We start from the raw sequence: 22,466 nt of genomic DNA on the forward strand, positions 1-22,466 counted from the left end.
TATGATCTTGTCTTCAACCCCCAAACAAATATCACCTATGGATTTCCTATCCATTATTTGTGAATCAGTGATTTCACTGGTAGATACTTGATCCCCTGTTGGTTTAGGAAGGGTACTGTCTACATATCGAGAAACTCCTTTATGTATTAAATGAAACCACATTTTAATGGACCATGTAGCATAGTTATGTGGAATTAATTTTGGAAACTTAAAAGTTCCCACGATGTATAAAATGAAAGAAAAACTACAAAAAAAGAGGTACACAACACCAAGAACGCCCCCCCAAAAAGATGCTTTTGGCAGTTTATACATAGTGTGATTACAATGGCCACTTGCCAATTTTGGCCTTAGTGGACTTCTAATTTTTCTTCTTACAAGCTCCTTATGGAGTTCAAAACTAGAAGATTACAATGTATCTTAGATATACAACAATTCTGAAGATATATCAATGCATTACAATGTAGAAAAGGACCTAATTCTAAAAGTGACACTTTTATCCACACAACTATAATCTAATTGCAGATCTAGAAAGTAGACAAAAAATAATACACTTTCAAAAAAAATAGAACCTATTTTCATGTACAGATGAGCTTGTGCGGAGCATTTGAAGTTGCAAAATATAGGATTGGACAGGTATAGTCACCAAAAGATGCAATTTTTGACAAATCCATGCACCAAAACTTTAAAAGAGCCACACCACTAAAAAGTTTAGAAAATTATACCCAAAATAAAAAAAATTGCACCTGATTTGGAGTCCAGATGACTGAGATATGGCCTCCCAAAGTTGAACTGCAAAATCAAAAATCAATCTAGAGAGGCGTTGGATCAGAAAAAGAAGGGTTAAATTTGATGGACATACGATTGTTACAATAGTTATATTTTTCCCCTTAATGACAGTGAAATGACTATCAAGTTTAGGATTGTGAACTGATGATGTTAGCGAACCTGGGCCCTATGATGACATCAGGGTGATGTTAGGATGATGTCAGCATGTATAGAACCATACAGATATGGTAGATGTGTGTGACATGGTAGTCATATGTTGATGTGGATGTATGATTTGGCTACGTAGATCGTTGACTAGGCACTGTACGATGTCGCTGATTAGAGTATGGCGGGGTTTGTTGGCAACACATCACCTGTTGAGGGGGTGGATGAGACATGTACAATACATGGCATACAAAATTGCATGTGAGCATTGATGGAGAATATGAAATTCCTTGTGGGCATCGAGTTGGGTGGGGATTTTTACCATAGGCTAACTAGGATTCTCGCTTGAAAATAGTCACCATCGGGTCAAAAATTTAATAAACAACATTAGGTTGTTCAAACAACATCCCACATTCATGGGGAAGCCGCAAACCAGACTATTTAGAAGTGCAAAACCACATTCAATATGCAAATAGCTATCAATATGTTGGGTAGGGCCAGTGAGTTGGTGCCCTCACTGGATTTCTAGGTTATTATACAGCTCGGTTTGGTTGTGTAGTACAACCCACCAGATCATAGTGTTAGAATAAATAGAGAAGTCAGATTTAAGCTTGCCAAATTGGAATATGCCACTGAAAAAATAGAATATTCCTTACAAATTGTAGGGTTGGGATGTCAGTGCCCGGTTCTACAAAAAAAATTTCTCTGCAAGGCCAACTAGTTGGAATTGTTTTTTGAGAATTTCCACAAAAAAGTGTAGATCTGAAAATAGATTTAATAGATTGAATAAAAGACCATACCCAAGTTGCAAATTGGGGCCTTTAGGTGTCTATTTGCAAAAAAAAATTGCCTCATGATCGACTTTAGCCCAACATAGGCAAATTTATAGCCAATTTTCACCGAATCGACATTTCGGACGTAATGGCGAGGTCCAATTTGGTTCTAGATGCTCCCAATTTCTATAGATTCTCTAGATTCAGATCAAGGTGCTGAAGCAACAAAGGTCTCGAATGGCTGTGTGAAGAGAATCTCCTATGGCTTTGATACCATGTAAGAATTATCCTTAGGGAAAAATTCACCCAAGACGAAGGAACTCAAACACAAGCACAATAGTAGACCAAAGAGAGTATGATTAGAATGATGATATATTCATTCAATATTGATTACAAAGTACACTGGGAGTGCCTGTATATAAAGGCCTCTAGAAAGCTTTTAGAATGCATAGAAGTCAGCATCATGATAAGTCATTCAAAGTGGATGGAAATATAGGCATATTATGATCTTTGTCAGCATCCCTCTTGGCATACCTCTACACAAAGGCTTTGAGAGAACCATTGACTTGGAGGAAGGAGCCAAACCTACCATCACTACAATACCCTACCACCATCCTAAAAGGTTTAAGGATGAGATAGGAAAAAAAAATCCAAGAACTCCTAGAGAAAGGATGGATTAGGCCTAGTTTGAGCCCTTTTGCATGGTCAATAGTTTTGGTTAAGAAGAAGGATGGAACTCTCTAGATGTATGTGAAGTACCATGCACTAAATAGGAAAACCATCAAAAATAGGTACCCCATTCCTAGGATCGATAGATTATTGGATGTGTTATAGAATGTAGCATATTTTTCAAAAATAGATCTATATTCTAGTTACCATTAGATTTGCATGAGGGACAAAGATGTAGAGAATATTTCATTCCATTTTCATTAGACTCATTATGAGTTCTTATTCATACCATCTGGGTTAACCAATGCTCCAGTCAATTTCTAGTCATGCATGAACCACATCTTCAACAAACAACTTCATAAGTTCCTACTAGTGTTTTTTGATGACATAGTTATTTACAATAAGATATGGGAGAAACATTTGAGATAATATTTGGATGAAGTACTTAGGATAATGGAATAAAAATCATTATTTTTCAAAAGTTCAAATGTAATTTTGGAATGAAAGACATATTGTATCTAGAACACATCATCAGTGCTTGAGGGGTGGAAGTACACTAGGAATAGATTCAAGCCATCTTGGATTATCCACTAGCTAATAATCTTTCCAATTTGTATGGATTCTTTGGATTGTGGAGTTATTATAGAAATTTTGTGAAGGGGTTCTCACATCTTAACACACCACTAAAAGATCTGACAAAAACATGATCTTTCATTCAGATGAGAAGGCACAACATATCTTCGACAAGTTGAAGGAAGTCATGAGTTCATGTCTAGTGTTGGCATTACTAGACTTTAGTTGACCCTTCATCTTAGAGTGTGATGTATTAGGAGAAGGTATCAGGGTAGTACTGATGTATGATCATCACCCCCATTGCATTTGAGAGTTGAAAGCTCTTAGGATAAGAGTGATTGTACTTCATCTATAACAAGGAGATGTTGAATATCATGCATGCACTAACAAAATTTCAACAATATCTTGTTGGGGAAAAATTATGGTGTGGACATATCATAATAGCTTAAGATATTTTTTAGAGTAGAGAGATTTAAATGAAGACAATAGAAGTGGGTGAGAAAAATATAAGCATTTGATTATTACATTGAGTATGTGAAGGGGGAAATTAATGCAGTGGCTAATGCTCTATCAAGAAGGCCTACAATAAGCTCTTTGTCTCAAACTTCAATGGACTAGAAGGAACACCTATTGGTTGAATACTCCAAGAACACATGTTGTTTCCATTTTATGGATGATCAAGTACAATATGAGAGGTATAAGGTGGTAGACAATATCATATACTACAAGGGAAGGATATATCTAGTCTCCAAGTTTAAAATGAAAGAGAGAATTATGAAGGAGATGCATGATTCACCTTTGGTTGTACACCCTGAATACCTAAAAACCTATAGGAAGATCCAAGAATGGTTTGCATGGAAGGGCCTCAAGAATTATATCTTGTGGTAAGTATGGGAATGTTATACCTACCAGTGAAACAAATTTGAGTAGACCCTATTAGCATGACTTCTTCAACCATTACCAATCCATGATCAAAACTGGGAAAGTATCTCAATGAATTTCATCACTAGGCTACCCAAATTTTAGGGGAAGGATTGCATTTCTATCATGGTTGGCCAATTGACCAAGTATGCCCATTTTTTTTTCATCTCCACTCCATACCAAGCATCTCAAGTGATAGAGTTATTCTTGTGTGAGGTTTTCCACTTACATGGTCTTTGATAGAATATAGTAAGTGAAAGAGAAAGGCATTTCCTTAAAAAAATTTGGATGAATTTATTTAGGCTGGCAAGGACATAGATGTCACCAAGTACTAGCTACTATCCACAACCAAATGGAAAGATAATATTGTGAAAAAATAGTTGGAGGGCTATTTGAGGAACTATGTTTCAATGTAGTAGAAAGCGTGGGTTTGTTTGCTATATTTGGATGCACATTGTTACACTACTACCTATCACACATTGATAGGAATGTAATCCTTGAAAATATTTTATGGTTATGAACCCTCATCATTCATGGATTTGGTTTTGGGTTTTAGTCACACAATAAGGGATAAAAATTTGCTAAAAGAGAGTTTAGATATCATGAGATATCTCAAGAAAAATTTACAAAAGGCTTAAAACTAATAGAATATGGATGCAAACCAATACCATATTGAGATAAGTTTTGAGGTTATAGATTTGGTATACCTTTGGATTCAACCATATAGATAATTCTCCCTAAATTTATTTGTAAGGAAAAGTTAAAACCACAGTTCTATGGACCATATAGAGTGGTGCAAAGGGTAGGTTAAGCTGCCTACAAATTGGAGTTGCCTGAAGGGAATCAAATCATCAATATTTTTAACATATCATTTTTGAAGAAGGCTATGTAACAACGCGTCAAAGAAATTACCTCTCGTTGACAAAGAGGGGAAGTTGATTTTAGAGCTAGCTAAGATCTTAGCTATTTGGAAGAAGAAGCTTAGGTCCAAGACCACTAAGGAGTTTCTTGTGAGATGGAAGGATATTTTGATTATGGATGCCACATGAGAAGGCAAGAAAATTCTAGAGCATCCAAGTTTGCAATTGCTTAAGGGAAAGCAATTTTTGAGCTAGGAGACCATAATGTCCCAAATGCTAATAAATAATAATTTTGATTTGTGGCTGAAAATTAATGTATTATCTCTTAGACCCTCTCTTTATTTTTATTTTTTGTAACTTACTGGCCTAGAGGCATTGTTTTTGTAATCATTTGGAAGCTTCTTTAAAGCCCTTTATAAGGCCATCTTGTAGGTTCTTCTAGGCATACAATTTGGATTATTTTCTTAACTGAAAATTCCTATTGGAGTTTTGTGTTCTTTTCCATTTTGGAGGTGCAATATCTTCCCTACTTGGCTTCCATAATTTTGGTAGAATTCAACCCTCACCCTATTTCATCCTCTATACTACATTGTTTAGATCTAGAAAGTGCAAGTGCCATCACTATTTGCAAAAATAATTATTATTTTTCGACAATAATCTATTACATTTTTATGCTTCACATACATATTTTCATTTGGATAATATCAAGTAGTTAGTGATTCATATTTGTTTTGACATAGTTAGTGATTCATATTTATCTACATACTAAAAAGTGTATGTTACCTTTACACACTCCCTTCATAATTCTCCATCCATCATACCATTCATACTCTATCACTACATTCCTTCTCACCTTCCACTCACTTATTACATCCTTTACATGCCTTCCACATTTCCATCTTTATGATACTCATACTACCTTCCCTCTTCATTTCATATGAACATAATATTGCACCCCTCCTTACACCATAGTCCATTTATTATTATGCAACCTACATAGCAATAGTTCTAGTGAAGCAAGGAGTACCTAACTACTATCAGAGATTAGGGAGGTTAGAGGGAATAATTCAGCCACTAGGACAGAGACACACTACTCCCCCTCCTCCTCCTACACAAAAGGGAAAGAGATAGTTATGAGCTATCTTAATCTTGTATTATTTTAGGGTCATTTTGAGACTCTATGATATTTTAACACTTTATCCAAATTTTGATCTCAAATTGATTTTGTACTTGATTAATCCATATATATGAGATATTGGATTTGGCTTATTTTTTGTGTATTTATTTCATTTTCTTATACTAGTATCATGGATGTTTATTTACTTTTAACACTTCACTTGTGTAATACCCCACCAAGGAATCCAAAAGAAATTAACCTAAAGTTTCACTAAGTTTGTCAAACTTTTTTTTTGAAAGATAATAAACAACAATAGATATAATGTAGAGGAAGAAATAATAACAAGAGATAAAATAGTGGAAGAAATAACTCACATACATATAGCTATCATAAACAAATTTTATCTTCATGTTGAATCACATTTTAGTTTAATCAGATCAAAATCATCAAAACACAAGTCAAAACCAACATGTAGGTCAAGGAAACACCTGAAAGAAAACTATCTCAAAGGGTACCAAAACAAAAGTATTAATTATTCCTAGAGGCAAAAAATACATTTACAAAATCTACTATGTAAGTGGGAAAGTGTCATTGCATGAGCCAACTCTAAGTTTACCCTAGCAACCTCTAGACTCTGGCCCCCTAGTATCTCTATGTGGCATTAGTATCCTTTCACATAGACAAGGCATACTAACAAGTCAACTCTAAGGTTACCTTGGTAGTCTCTCAGGACTATGACCCCCTAGTGACTTTATGTGGCATCGATATCTTACTAATTCATTTTAAACCTGTTTAATGAAATGTTATCACTTCTTAAAACAACCTATAATGGGTTACCCAAGTAGCTACTTAGTGGTCCAGCCTCCATGGCAAGCCACTTCCCAACATAACATATAGATAACCTACCCTAAACTTAGAAAAAGAAGAAGGTCTCATACGACCATAAACCACAAATCAATTCTTAAACAAGAAACTAAAAAGTACTGAAATATCACTGATCAAAATTATAGATTTCACCAATACAATCATCCTAATAGGATTGACCCAAAATCAAGTACACATATACCAAACCATGACATAACATGATATTGCCAAAAAAAATTACATAACCACCTTAGTCCTATACAAGCAATTATGAAGCAATCTAGAGATAATTAATCAAAGACTCAAAGGTTACACCAGAAAAGTCACACCATTCACTTTAGTTCTACACAAGAGAAACTAGAAAGCAATAACAACCAATAGATCAAACTTATCAAAGAAAACATGTGACTACATCACAATGGTAAAGTATAAAAGATTGGATACATGACATCATCATAGAACAAACTCCCCAAGCCTCTGGTAAACATCCTGACTGGTCAAAGCACTAAGTCAAACCTGAAACCCACAACTATAAACCACACATCATATAAAGTACATAAAAAAGTAAATTTCATAATTTATTAGGTTTTGAGAACACAAATGTTCAATTGTCCCTATGGTTTTAAGTTTTTATTTTCATTTTCAAATATTACAGATTTGCTAAAGTTCTTGAGTTCACACGAGTCTCAACACTCAAAAAATCATAAAAACTTGTTTAAACAGAAAACCCCAAATGTAAAACCACACACATCTCATCAAACTCTTTGAAACATTTATTTTCATAGTTCAATTCATTTTCAAAAAACAAACACAAGATTCAATAAACAAGCAGGGTTTTAGTTTCTATCTTCTCGCGTATTATAATTACTAAGCTTTTTGAATAATAAAATTTCCCTACTATTGAAAATAATTTTCATATTTAAATTACATCACCAAGTAAAATTAGAGTTTACTAAAACAATCAATTTCCCAATTTATAATTATCCATATACTTCACAAAGATATTGTAATAGTAAATTAATTAAAACTTGAATTAATTATATTTACAACAACCTCATAATTAAATAATATTATTAAAAATTTATGAACTATTATTAAATTAGTAATACTAATAATTATTATTAAATTTACTAATATAATAATATTAATAAAACAATAATAAATAATAATAATTTTAGTATGAATAACATTACTAATTAATAATTATATTACTATTAATAAAATTATTAATATAGAATAATTATAATAATAATAATAAAACTTACCATCACATAGTTTTAAAGCCTGTAGGCTTGTTGCTGCCATAACAGTAAGTTTGCATCAACAACTACGTCGGTAGCAAACCTATCATGTGCAACCATATTGCCGCTGGCATATGCAAAAGAAAGGAGGAAAGGGGGGTGGGGGGGTGGTGGCCCTAGCCCACCCAAATTTAATATGTATTTTATTATTATTATTAAAACCAAACCATAAAAACATGCCCCCTCAAAAATAGAGAAACCTAGATCAAACAATCAAAATTATAAACAAATCGAGTTTTCTCTTCTAAACCCACATCCTGATTTTAACAAATCCAAATACAAAATTTCCAAATTCATCAAATAAGGTTTTCAAAACTAATCTCATTCACATATGTCTTTCGAGTAATGAAGAACAATAAATCTGTAAACAAGGGTTTCAATCGTCAATTCATTTACATAATTTTTTGAAAACAAAGAAAAACAAAGATACAAACAAAGGTTTCAAATTCTCAATTCACATACTGAGGTTTGTCAAACAAGGTTTTCAACCTAGAAGAATTTTGAAAATAGAAATACAAAAAACATGAAGAAGATAGATATTTTCAATGTAAGAACTACTGTGCAAAACTCATGAGATCCTACTTGGATCTGATGCTAAATAATGAATGCACCAAACATATAGAACTTTCCTTTTCTTTCAAAAACTCTCTTCTCGAAAATCAGCTCCTCCAAACTTTGTGGAGAAATGAGCTTTGATTTCCTAATAAAGAACTTTTCCCCAAATCAGGGCTTTGATTATGCAATCATGTGAAACCCTTTTCCTTTATTATATTATTAGTTTAATTTCATGTGCAAGCTTTTGCAATTTAGTTAAAATATCTTTATTAAATCAATTTCTTTCTCTCTTTAATTAATTCTTGAGATGTTTTTAAAACAAATATTTGTTAATTTAACTAATAACATATTTTAAAGTTTATTATTAAAATAAAACTCCTAATAATTATTATTAAACTAAATAATATAATTATGCCAAAATTAGACTTTAATAAAATTGTTGGTGTGAATAAGTATTCACTATTTGCACTTAATTAAGTTTACTTAGGTTAATGCATTATTATATTATTTATTTTCTTAGTAACCTAGGAGTATGCATACTCTTGTGAGTTGTCATGTTGACAACACAGGAGTTAGCACTCTAACTATGCACATGGTGTCTACAACATAAGAGTAAGCACATTATTTGAGCACATGGTGTCCACAACATCTCCACATGTGAGATGCCTCATCATGCTTATCCTCTCATTGATGCACATATACTCATGCACAATAGAGGACATGTGCTTAGTTATCATGCTTATCTCCTAGTTCTTTCTAGAACCATTCTAGATGCATCTTAGAGGCCTTTATATACAAACACTTCTAGTGTGTATGAACATGTATCAGGACATGCTTTGAGATATTGATCATACTTTTTAATCTATTATTGTGCTTGTGTTTGAGTTTCTTAATCTTGGGTGAATTTTTCCCTAAGGAAAATTCTTACATGGTATCAGAGCTTGGAGAATTTCTCTTCACATATCCATTCGAGACCATCTTGTTGCTTCAACACCTCATCCTAGATCTAGAGTATCGCTATCATTGGGAGTGTTTAGAGCCATAACTAACCTTGCCATTGCGTCTGGAATGTGATTTGGTGAAAATCAGCTATAAATTCGCCTACCCTAGGCCAAAGTCAATTTTGAGGAAAAATTTTCTTGCAAATTGACGCCCAAAGGCCTAATTTGCAAGTTTGGTATGATCATTATTTAGATTTGCAATTTTATTTTCAAATCTGAATTTAATTTTCTCTATATTTTCATCAGTATATTTTTGTAATTTTCAAAAAAAAAATTAGTGTGTTGGGGCTGTAGAGAATTTTTTTTTGTACAGGCACTGAGCAGTGAGACCCTGACCCTACACCTTGCGTGGAATATTTTAATCTGTACATTAGGAATATTTGGTTTAATCAGCGGCATATTCCTATCCTTCAATCTATGACATTTTTTGGATTACACAAGCCACTGGTGATCCAGCCAGACCCCCAACAACCCAACCGCTTCTTCTTTGTATTCCCTTCCATGGCATTTGGTATTTACAACATGCCCAAGTCTCTTTCTTTGGTGATGAGGGACTCTTTCCCAAACATCCCACCAATGATATAAATATTTTCATCAACTACTTCAAGCTTTCTCGATGATAGAGTATTCTAGACTCTAGGCATTCTGACACTAATCCACGGATGGCCCTCCCTACTTTTGTGGCCACATTTATTCCTACCAACACCCATACTATACTTTCTGGTAGGTATTCCTCTATCTCCAAAAAATCCATGGGTCCATAGTTCAAACCTCTAGCAGTATTTCATGACACATTATTTACAACCCCTTCCTAGGTGACTTCATCGGTGCCACCTCAGACAACACGTAGCATCCTTACCACTCCATGTTGGACACTCCCTGTAAGAACCACCTATGTATAGAGGATAGTCCAGTCACATTTTTCAGTGCCTATTCATAGGAGCCCATGTGGACTCCCTTCTTCCTAGGTGGATCAACAACTTCCTTGACACGTCGGCACACATGAGGAGCCTCGTTGGTTTTTTTTGTACTTTTCTATAAATCTATATAGTATGGTGCTAATGTCATCTATTGACATCATTGGCCATGTCACCATCAAATTTAAGCTCACAGTTTTCTACCCAGAACCCTCTTCAAATGCAATTTTGATTTGACAGTCCAACTTTGGGAGGCCATAACTCAATCATCCCGACTCCCAATCAGGTGCAATTTTTTTTAATTTTGGATAGAATTTCCTAAAAAAATTAGTTGTGTTCTTTTCTAATCTTGGTGCATAGAATTTTAAGAAATTACATCTTTTGGTGATTGTACCTATCCAATCCTACATTTTACAACTTGAAACACAATGTACATGCTCATTTGGACTTGAAAACAAGTTCTATTTTTTTTTAAAGTGCTTAGTTTTTTGTCTACTTTCTAGATCTTCATTTAGATTATAGGGTTGTGTGGACAAAAATATCACTTTTAGACTTAGGGCCTTTTCTACATTATATTGCTTTGATTGTTTTTCAAAATTGTTGTATATCTGAGCTACAATGCTTAGTGAGAGATTTGGGCCTCAAAAGGCAGTTGTATATAGCAAAATTAGAAGTCCACTTTGTACATTTTGGCAAGTGGCCTATTGTACATGAAGTGCATATAAAGTTTTAAAAGCATCTTTTTTGGGGAGGTTCTTTTGATTGAGTGAACAAGGGGGTGTGTATTATGTTTTTGTGTCTCTCTCTTGTGCTCTTTTCATTTTCTGCATCATGGGTTCACCTAAAGGTCCACTACTAACTTCAAACAATTATTCTACATGGAAAGATATTGTATGGAGTAGATTATTGGAAAAGGTCTAAGTCTTTGTGTTGATGGTTCAATTGCAAAACCCAATGATGCCACAACAATCGATGATTGGAAAATTAAAGACCAACAGGCTTGAGGAAATATAAGGAGTTGTGTACATAGAGATCTCTTCTTCTACATTTCCAGTTTCAAGGAAGCCAAACCTACTTGGGACAAACTTGAAGCATTATATGGTAAGGTGGATGAGGAAAAGGGATTCTAGATTGAGGATGATACTTTTATTATATTCAAAGAACTTTGACACAATTTAAGATTATATCAACAAAGCCAATGAGTTTAGGGTACTACTTAAAGATTTTTGTAATCTCATGAAAGATGATAAGTTGATTCATCATATCCTAAAGAGGCTACCTTTAGAGTATGCTTCCTTTTTTTTGAGTTATAACACTCACAGGTTAACCATGGGAAGTGCTTTCCAAAAGCCTACATTTGATGCATTTGAGGAAATGTTGACTTTTGAACAATCCCACTTGATAGATATGGGACCTCTCACATAATCAAAGACCAAAGCATTGGTGGCTAGTGATGAGAACCAATCAAGTCAAGGAGGAAAAAGTTTCAACAACAAAAAGAAAAAGCAGTGGAAGCAAAAATCACAATCTAAGACACAACAATCCTCCTCACAATAAGATGGTTCTTCTTCCAATAAGAAGGGAAGTAATGAAAAGAAGGACAAACTTTTTTGTGCATATTGCAAGAAGCCAAATCATGATGAGCATCATTGCAAGAATAAGAGAATCAATGAGTTGGAAAACCTACTCATGAAGAAAAAATTCAAGTGCCAAATGCTTCCAAGGATTCAACTCCACCCACTTCAAAGGGAAAAGGGCAAGCACTTATGGCAGATACAAGTTCTTCATTGAAATAGATTCTTGACTCAAGTACCTCCTATCATATGGATTCTTCAAAGGGAGACTTTTCTTTATTGAAGTAGTCACAAGTACTGCACATCTTTATGGGAGATGATACAAAAATGGAAGTTGAAGGGAAAGGACAGGTGGAGATGGAAAATGGGGAATTCAAAGGCATTCTCTATGTTCCAAACCTAAGTTCTAATTTCCTTTCAATTTACCAATTCAATCACCTTTGAGATGGCAACAAATTTTAGTTCCTTCTAGATTCAGCGATGTTGCATAGTCTTAAAGATGATTCATTGGTTGTAGTGGAGAAAATCAATCATGAAAAGAGGCTTTATTCCTTCTCCCACTTTGTGCCTAAGTCTCCTTCACATGCCTTGTTGAATAAATCTAATTCACAAACCAAATTATGTCATGAGTGGTATGATCATCTTGCCTTCTGCTACCTTCAGCAACTTTTCTCAAAAAGTATGGTCAAAGGTCTACTTATAATCAACTTTTCTAAGGGTGAATGTTCATCATGTTTAGTGGATATGCATCTCAAGGAGAAGTTTGATAAAGGGAAGTCTTCAAGAGCACCCATTGTCCTTTAGTTGGTTCACATGGTTTTAGCAGGACCTTTTGTAGTGTCATCAATCAGCTAGGGCCACTACATCCTTACTTTCATTGATGACTTTTCATGCTACACATGGATTTATTTTCTTCATCACAAGAATGAAGTGTTGGCCAAGCTTCAAGCCTTCAAGATTCATGTTGAACAAATATCAAGGAAAGCCATCAAGGTTCTTTGGATGGACAATGAAAGTAGATATTTTCCAAATCTGCACTTGTTCTTTTCAGTAGTTTTGGAAGGGGCAACCATCAGCATCAACACAGAGATAGTTGAGTAGGTATGGAGGCCATCATCCATCTTCAAGACTCTTTCCACACATATGGGAAGCATTTCTTTTGTACCTTTGACATTGTTTCTTCTAAAGGGGAGGAACATTATTCAACACTCATGGATCAACTTCTACCTAGGAGCAGCTTTCACTGATCGGCATTCCTCATTTGGGGGGGGGGGGGGGGGGGGGACAACCTTACCTCTCTTCTTCATCTCTTTTATGGGGGGGACTCTTTCCTCTCATGGGGTTTTTTCCTTGTCATTCTTCATTATTGTATATAGTTAATGTATGTCATAATGGGGGGGTCTTGATTACTCCATCCATCCATGCATCTTCTCTTTTCATCTGTCTTTTTGGGGGAGGATTTTTTCTATGAGTTTTTCCCTCTTTCTCTGCTTTATGAGAGATTGAATTTCATTATGTACATGGGTACCTAACATGGACTATTAGTTAGGACCCATTATGCATTTCATCCTAGCTTTTGTAAGCTTAAGTGCATTCCCCTAAGTTGCACTTAAGGGGGGGTGTTGGTGTAAATAAGTATTCACTATTTACAGTTACTTAAGTTTACTTAGGTTAATGCATTATTTTATTATTTATTTGTTAGTCACCTAGGAGTATGCATACTCTTGTGAGTTGTCACGTTGACAACACAGGAGTTAGCACATTATTTGAGCACATGGTGTCTACAACATCTCCACATATGAGACACTTCATAATGCTTATCCTCTCATTGATGTACATATACTCATGCACAATAGAGGATGTGTTCTTAATTTTCATGCTTATCTCCTAGTTCTTTCTAGAACCATTCTAGACGCATCTTAGAGGCCTTTATATACATGCACTCCTAGTGTGTATGAACATGTATTAGAACATGCTTTGAGATATTGATCATACTTTTTCTTCTACTATTGTGCTTGTGTTTGAGTTCCTTGATCTTAGGTGAATTTTTCCCTAAGGAAAAATTCTTACAAAAATATTTCATTTAATTAATTCCTCAATTAATTAAATATAATTAAATATTGAATTTTCTTTATAAAATTTACATTAAATTAAATTATTCAATTATGTTTTAATATGATTTAATTACAACTAAAAATTACACCAGACCCACAAGACTAAATATGAAAGTTCAACTGAAAGATAAAGCACAAAGTCAAACTCTAGGGTCAAAATCATGAATTCATGTCACTTGATGAATTTAGGCGGTTAAACAACTCAAATACTTGTCCTACTTTCTAGGATAGTTAGCTTAGGTTAGGGTTTGGACTCAATAATTATCTCCCCACTTATACCATTGAGGTACTATGATAGGGCATGCTCATCCTGACAATTTAGGGAAGTTGATGCCTAGTACCTACAATCTACATATAATCCACACATGTACATTCATAGATAATCTAAACTAAATCGACAATGGCAAGGATTGTTGCATCATGTAGATCCCAACTAGCAAGTGATTATGACTCTCTCCCTCAACCACATCAGAAATGTCAAACATAAAGAAACATACACATACCCCATACACATGCAAGTATGGTGTAAGTAACCATAGAATTACATATAAATCATTCAACTAACTAATCATCATGAGATAACTAAATCACTAAATGGACATACATATATCATCATCCAAATAATCATGAACACATGAAATAACTAAGTAACTCAACACTATATAAACTGAATATGAAATACATTTAATCTAACCTGGTAACCAAGTGGGTAAGAGCAAAAACTTGGGTCGCAATTTTACAGAAGTCAATTATGTGGAATGAGACCTTTTCAGAAATCGGTACCTGATTTTAAAAAATTGGGTACCTGTTATGGTACAGGCACCCAATCCATATTCAAACAATTGGGTGCCCTATTTTTGAATAAGATCGAGTGCCCAAACCATGTTTTAACAATCAAGTACCCAATTTTAAAGAAATCGGGTACCCAATTTCAAAAAACTACAAAACTTGATTTTTGGGGATTTTTTGGCATTTTTACTTGTGCTGCAAAATAGGAACCCAATTTTAACATAGAAATGGGAGCCCATTTTAGGATTTCTACTAACCCCCTATTGCTCTTTTTTGGTGTACCAGGTATTTTACTTTGTTTTCTACTATTTTATTTCATTGTTTTTAGTTTTATGCTTTATATTTCCATCAATTTTTTTTTTTTTTCACTTTTAATATGTAAAATTATAAATTTCCATTGTTAATAGTTTTATCTTTAGATTATTGTATCTATTCATTTAAATAGTTTTGTATATTGTAATTTTTAAAATTCGTAGATGTTCATTTAAAAATTATTATTTTAGATGCTTTGATGTATTTAATAAAAATTACAATGTTGAATGATTAGATAGATGTAAATTAGATTGTTTAAACATGTAATTACATTTTATATTTTATATTTATTTCAACTAAATATTAATTAATTATTAATTAGTTTGTAAACCATATAACAAAGAAAGTAAAATTAACTATATTCCTAAGTCTAACCTCAACCTAACCATAATTGTACAATAATTTAATCTAAACCCTAAACATAAAACTAAGTATTTAATGTGTAATGCCCCACCAAGGGATCCAAACACAAAACTAAGTATTTAATGATTTTAGAAGTATTGTATTATACTTCGTTTCATGGATCCAAAAGGGACAATTTTATCTATTTTATAAATGTATATTCTTTCAGCCTTTCATACCCTGTGACATGTATAGTGGATGATTGTGCATTCTGAATTATGCCAAGTGGCATTCAGACCAAATGTATATTATTTAAATGGATTGGACTTGTAGTTATTCTTTCATGTGGATGTGTTATTTATTTTACTTAGTATTATTTTAAAATTAAATGTGACTCAACATCTTGGGATCTGTAAGGAATGTAATCTGTTATGTTTCCTTATGTATTATTGTATGTTATTGCTTACTTAGTAAAACTTTAGGTTAGTTCTTTGGATCCCTTGGCGGGGCATTACATAATGTTCTCCCTTACCTTAAAACCATATCTTTTTTAATAACACTACACACTAGAACCGTAAACATAGTATTAACCTTGATGTAAAATCTCACTCTCACAATGTAATTCTAAGCCTAAGCCTAACACTGATTTAAATTTTAACCAAATTATATAATTAAAATTGATAAACCTAACCCTAATAATTAATAAACTTAATCCTAAATGTTAAACCCTAATTCTAATTGTAACTTCAAACCTTAAACCTAACACTTGATCCCTAGGTCAAGGTAACCATAACAGTAGGTCCACAATGGAAAGTAATCTTAATCCTTGGTTTGAAAACTTTATTTAATGATTTTAAATTGGGTTGAAGAAATGTAAAAATATTTAGTGATAAACTATAAAATAGTACTTCAAGAAAAACTTATTTTGTACACTTATAATCTAATTAAATATTAATTTGAACTAATATTTCTCTTGATAATGATATTTTATGATTTATATTCTTTTAATTTCTCCACATAATATGTAGGACTTAACTTTTCACCATAATTTATGTAGATAATACATTTCAATCAGTATGGATTTTATCTTTAGATGTGTGTTTGATTCTTTTAGCATGAGGTTTGTTCACATTGGACATAGCTAGAGTGTCATAAATTTGACAAAGAATCCAATCTTCCATAAGAAATAAAAATACATGGACATCCAATAATATCTTCCAACTAAGATCTTGTTATTACCCTAACCATTACTATGACATTTACACAAAACATAATTGTGATCTAGTAATCAAACATGAAGTTGCCTATAAGTAAACACCACTTTTTGATACACATTCTTGGTTACACAAATCTTTACTGAACATCTAAGGTCACGATCTGCATGATTCTCCAACTTAGCCTCTTTACTAAAATTTATACTAGAGGGAGAAACAATATTTTTGCTACTTTTGACTGCATGCTCCTCATGTTCACTAAAAAGACCTTTTGAAACCATTGCTTTTGGGACCACCTTCTTCTATCATCCATTAATAGGTCCAAAAATTTCTTAAAGAAAAGGGCACTAAATCTTACCACCATGGATACCTCTATTCAATTCTTGAAACATCACCTAGTTGAGAAGGGAAATATTTTTTACCTCCTTTTATTTTCTACATATCACTTGATAGTTCTTTAGAAACCTCTTGAGAAACCGTTTGGTTTACTAAGATCTAATATGTTGGAATATTCAAAATGGGAAGAGTACTTCTGAGAGAGTGGGGGGGTGAATCAAAAGTACCACACTTTTAACCTTATTCAATAATTTAAATCACAAAACTAAAAAGTAAACTACATGCATGTAATCATATAAATAAACTTGAAGTAAACACATGCACTAACACATAACACCAAAATTGATAACCCAAAAACCCTCCAGGAATAAGAAGGTAAAAGTGGGGTGGGGGTGATACCCACAAAAATTACTACAACAATAATTATTTGACCACTTCTAATGGTCTACCCTATTAAAGGCTTTACACTGTGTCAATAGTGACCTGGTTAGAGGATTAACAAATACTTCACATGAAGTCTCACCCTATTAAAGGATTTATAATAGGCTGTTAAACCCACCTAATACATAAGATTTTCAATCACCTTCTCCAAAGGTTCTCCTACCTAGCTATTAAGCTAACTTATCCAAATAGGATTTTCAACATCTAATACAATGGCAAGAAAGTATTAGAATATTTGACCTGATAGTATGCAATCTCTAATGCTAGATTCAGGCATTTGATCTTCTCTCTACTCTTGATCCTCTGAGATTTGATATCTAATTGTGTTCCTTGCTCCTTATGATGTTTTGATCAAATGGATATGAAATTGTTGCTCTATTCCTCTAAGTCTTTCCTTCTTCACACTGAAATTTTTCTATAATCTTCCCATGCACCATTCTCATCCACATATGCAATGGAGTATTTGAATTCATTTTAAAGAATGTGAAGACTTAGGGTTAGGTATGGATCTACAATCCATATTGAATCTCAAATTCTTGCTCATACCTTTCATTTTTCTCATTGGTTGCATGCCTCCTCCATTTTTTCTAATTGGTTGCATGCAGATTGCATAGGGAATGTAAATGATTCATCCTTATCCTTTTTCCTTTTCAAAATCTCTCTATGTCAGCTCCAAAAATGGTTTACATCTGAGTTTGTGAAGGCACAAACTCATATGCTAATTCTATGTTACTTAGCACATACTGGACTACTGGTGCTCAGCACATACTATCCTGGATTGCTTGGCACCAACTACACTCTATCTTGCTTGGCACATATATGATTCTAGCTCACTTGGCATATACTACATTGTGACTTGCTCAGCATCAACTGTGACTCGACACCTATATATCATACAACACTTATATACTACTCGCCACCTGAAGTCATTCGACACCTATTGAAATACTAGCTCGACACACACTGTGGCTCAGCATACATTGTGTACTTGGATTCAATACAAAAATTAATTAAGTGTGTTGACACTCAAATGTCAAAACTATCTAAGGACTAATAATCTCCCCCTTTGACATGAGTGTCAAAAATACTTAACTAGACATTTATTCATCTATCCTTATGAGTGCCTTATCTACAAAATTTCAAAAAAAATTCAAAATACCTTAACTCCCCCTAAGTTGATTTGTGCCTTGTCATTTTTGCAATCAAAATTATATGCTGACTGTGCCTGATACTCTTTGTCTTCTTTCTTGTACCTATATTTTGTACCTGTGTCTCTGTATTTATTTTATTAGAGCTTACAAAATTTTTGCATTTTCATTAGAGCTATTTTCCATATGATTGCCAAAATTTCAAATTTTTTTATCTCCCCCTCTTGGCAATCAAAATTTATAGGTATCCTCCCCTTATCTTATATTTTCATCAAAATACTATATTTTGCTTAAACATATATCTCCCCCTTTTTGACACTACGGTCAAAGGGTTCTAAGGAGTAATACCATATTTGGCCAAAAAATTACTATTTACCTCCATTATTGTTTTCAAAGCTACATCCCAATTCTCCAAAGCTATGTCAAGTGACTTGTGCTGGATGGCACTCTTTGCAACAAGGTGTACAAGTCCATCAAGGGTAGAAAGATTTGGATCTCAACATAAACTTGTTCCTTTTGGAGGACTTCTAAATGAGGGGTTATGGAGGACTAGATCTGCATCAATTTAGCCTTAATATTTGCTTCCTCTACTATTTGTATAGCTACCTCCCTTTTTCTATGAAGCAATTGTGCAAAATGCTTCTCACTCTAAGCTAGATCTCTAGGTAACTGCATACTAGAGATTTTCAAATTTCTTTCCAAGCTCATTATTCTTTGATTAGTTTCTTGTGTGAAATTGGAAAAGTCACACAACTTCTTATACAATGAAAAAATGTTTTCAAGGACAATTTTGGCCTTATCTATGTCTTGGCCAATTCTACCTGTTCAAGTGCAATTCTACTTGATATCTTCTCATTTAGATTTCCTTGAAATGTTCTTTCTAACCATTCCATGAGTTTAACACTAGTGTCATGCTCTTCATTCGTCACCTAGTCAACTATGTCTAATAGTTTCTCAATTATTGGCTTTCCTTCATCTGGTGACAGCAAGTTGAAAGCATTCATGAAGATGTCTTTGATGTCATAAGGGCTTGCTTGTGTTTAAACTTATTCCTCAATATTTCCTACCTCATCCTTATATCCAATGCATTTTTCATTTCAGTCATTTGTGCTATTGTGATAGTTTTGGAATCATAGGAGGGTCTCACAATCTCTTTGTCTAATTCAAGGTTTCCATAGTGAATTAACCTGGCCACTCTTGTTGAACTTGATCCTGGAGTTGAAAATTGCAAGGGGATAGCATCAGTGCTCAGCTTTTGAATGGTCTTAGTAGGAGTACCAGTCTTTGGTAATTCTACCAATGTCTGAATGTTGGCTTGCTCCTTTTCTTTTGCTACATCTTCTTTTTCATCTGATTTCCTCTCTTCTGCACTCAACATTTGATTATTGTCATTTGTTGCATTTGGTAGAGGTGGTGGTGGAAGCATCATAACTTTAGTAAGTGAAAGGTGGTTCTTGTGTTTTCACATTTTCCCTTTTTGGTGTTGCTATTGCCTTTTGTACATCATCTACACTCACCAATATAGGGCTTGTACACAATTGTGCCTGTAGAGTAGATTGGTGAAGGATCTTTGAGAGATCCTCTATAGTAAGTGGATTTATGTTCTAAGCTATTTTGTCAGTAACATCCTTTATGATTACTATCTTTGTAGGTGTAGTGGTTACATGAGGTGGACTGGGAGCTGGCAATTGTGTGTCTTGCACACTTTGTTCATCTTCTTGCTGTTGGTCAACTATTGCCATAGTTTCTTCTCCCTTTGATGATTCCTCCTCTTCTTTCTCCTTATTCTCCTCTTCTCCTTTCTCTTCCTCACTTTTCTTTTCCTCTTCTTTCTTTTCTTCTTCCTTTGCTTTCTCCTCTCCTTTTTGTTCTTCTGCTTTCTTTTCTTCCACTTTTTCTTTGGTACTAGATTTTTCCTTATTTGTTTCTTCCACCTTATGATCAGTTATCTTGTATATTATTTTTTGTATCTATGTGGATTTAGTTACAACATCTTCAACTTTGTTTTGAAGAATGCAAAAGGCTCTATATTTGGGTACAAACTTCCCATTATGTTTCTTGTTTGCCTTGGTTATTTGAGCCTTTGTCATATTAGGATTCACTTGTGCTAGGGTAGATTCTCTAATCTCCCTTTCCATCTCCAAACAATAATGCCATTTATTCTCAACTATCTTGTATAGTTCCTTTGGCATAGTGTTATCTAGCTCTAGAGGTGTGTTTTTAAATTATATCATCATGGCATACATAGATTCCTCTATTTTATTCTGCTCTTCCCTACTGAGCTTTTGCAAATTTAAAGACTTTAAATCATTTAAATCTGCATTTTTTATTTTATTGCAAAGTTTATTAATTGCAAATTTTGGACGATGACTTACCACTTTAAATTGGCTTATGTCCTCAGATTTTGTCCTTTCATCATGTATATCTAGTTGAGCTACATATCTTCTTCTTTTCTTGGGTTCTTTAGCTGGCTATGCAGTAGCTTTCTTCTTTTCCTTTGATGCCTCTTTGGTCTTTTGAGTGGTTTCTCTTGTTGTGGCCCTTGTTGTTGCTAGCTTAGCTAGAACTAGCTTGGTTTGAGCTTGCTTTGTGACCTTCTTGGGCTTTGGCTGAGCTACAGGCTATGTTTTTCCCTTTCTCTTCTTCTACTTGGTAGGTGTAGCTGCTTCCTTGGCTTCTTCTCCCTCGACACCTTCCTCTTTGTCTTCTACTTGGCCTTGTGTCAGCTCTTCTAACTCTTTCCCTTGCTCATCTTCTTCTTCACTATCATCTTCTACTTCTTCTACTTCTTCTTCTCCTGCTTCACCTTCAATGTTTGCCCCAAATGTCTTCTTTATTTTCCTTACCATTTTATCTTTCTTGTTGAAGACTGAAGTAGTTTTCAACTTAGTCTCAAGTTTGGACTTGACAATTTCATATGTCCCAAAGGGAGGATCCTTCTTATAAATTTCTTTTGCTAGCGATGTTGTGATTTCTTCTAAGGCTTCATCAACCTCTAGTCCATATCCTAATGGCCTTAGCCATCTTACCCTCAGTATTGCTGCTTGAATGTAGGTGAAATCAATATCAACCAAGAAACATATATAATTGACATGTTTCTCAACTAATGAAATTGGTATTCTCACTCTTTGCTTCATAGACTTCATAAAGTCTTCAAAATAGCTAGTCATCTGGGCTTCAAAATTATCTCCCATTTGATCAATGAACTCATTGATTTGGGTGACTGCAGATTTGTTAGAATTCCAGTTCACCTTTCCAATTGAAGGGAATTCTTCCATCTCATAAAATAATATGCACATAAGAACTGAGCCAAATTTTCATTGAGGACCTTTTGATCTCCTTATAGCTCCTAGGTTCTCATTGATTTGATGTAACATGAGTTTTGCTAGATCATAGGTATGATCTTTCTTTACCAACTAATAAGCCACATCAACAACTATGCAAGGTATGTTGTTCAGTCTACTAGATTGATAGAATTTATGTGAAATTATCCTCACATAAAAGTCAAGTAGGGGTTTAGTCAGTGTCAATAGCCATTCCCCTATTGTTCCATTTTGCACTTGTGTTCTTCTCAATTACCTCCTTTCTGTCGCTTCTCAAAGTATTTGGTTGATCTAGGGTTGGGAGACCAGTAACCCTATGAACAATCCTCTTTTTAATATTGATAGATCCTATCTCTAGCCAAAGATATCCATCATAAATTTAGCTCAGAACA

Source organism: Cupressus sempervirens, chromosome 9 (genome assembly GCF_028749045.1).
Source record: "Cupressus sempervirens isolate cs-2001-9-10 chromosome 9, ASM2874904v1, whole genome shotgun sequence".
NCBI classification, from domain to species: domain Eukaryota; kingdom Viridiplantae; phylum Streptophyta; class Pinopsida; order Cupressales; family Cupressaceae; genus Cupressus; species Cupressus sempervirens.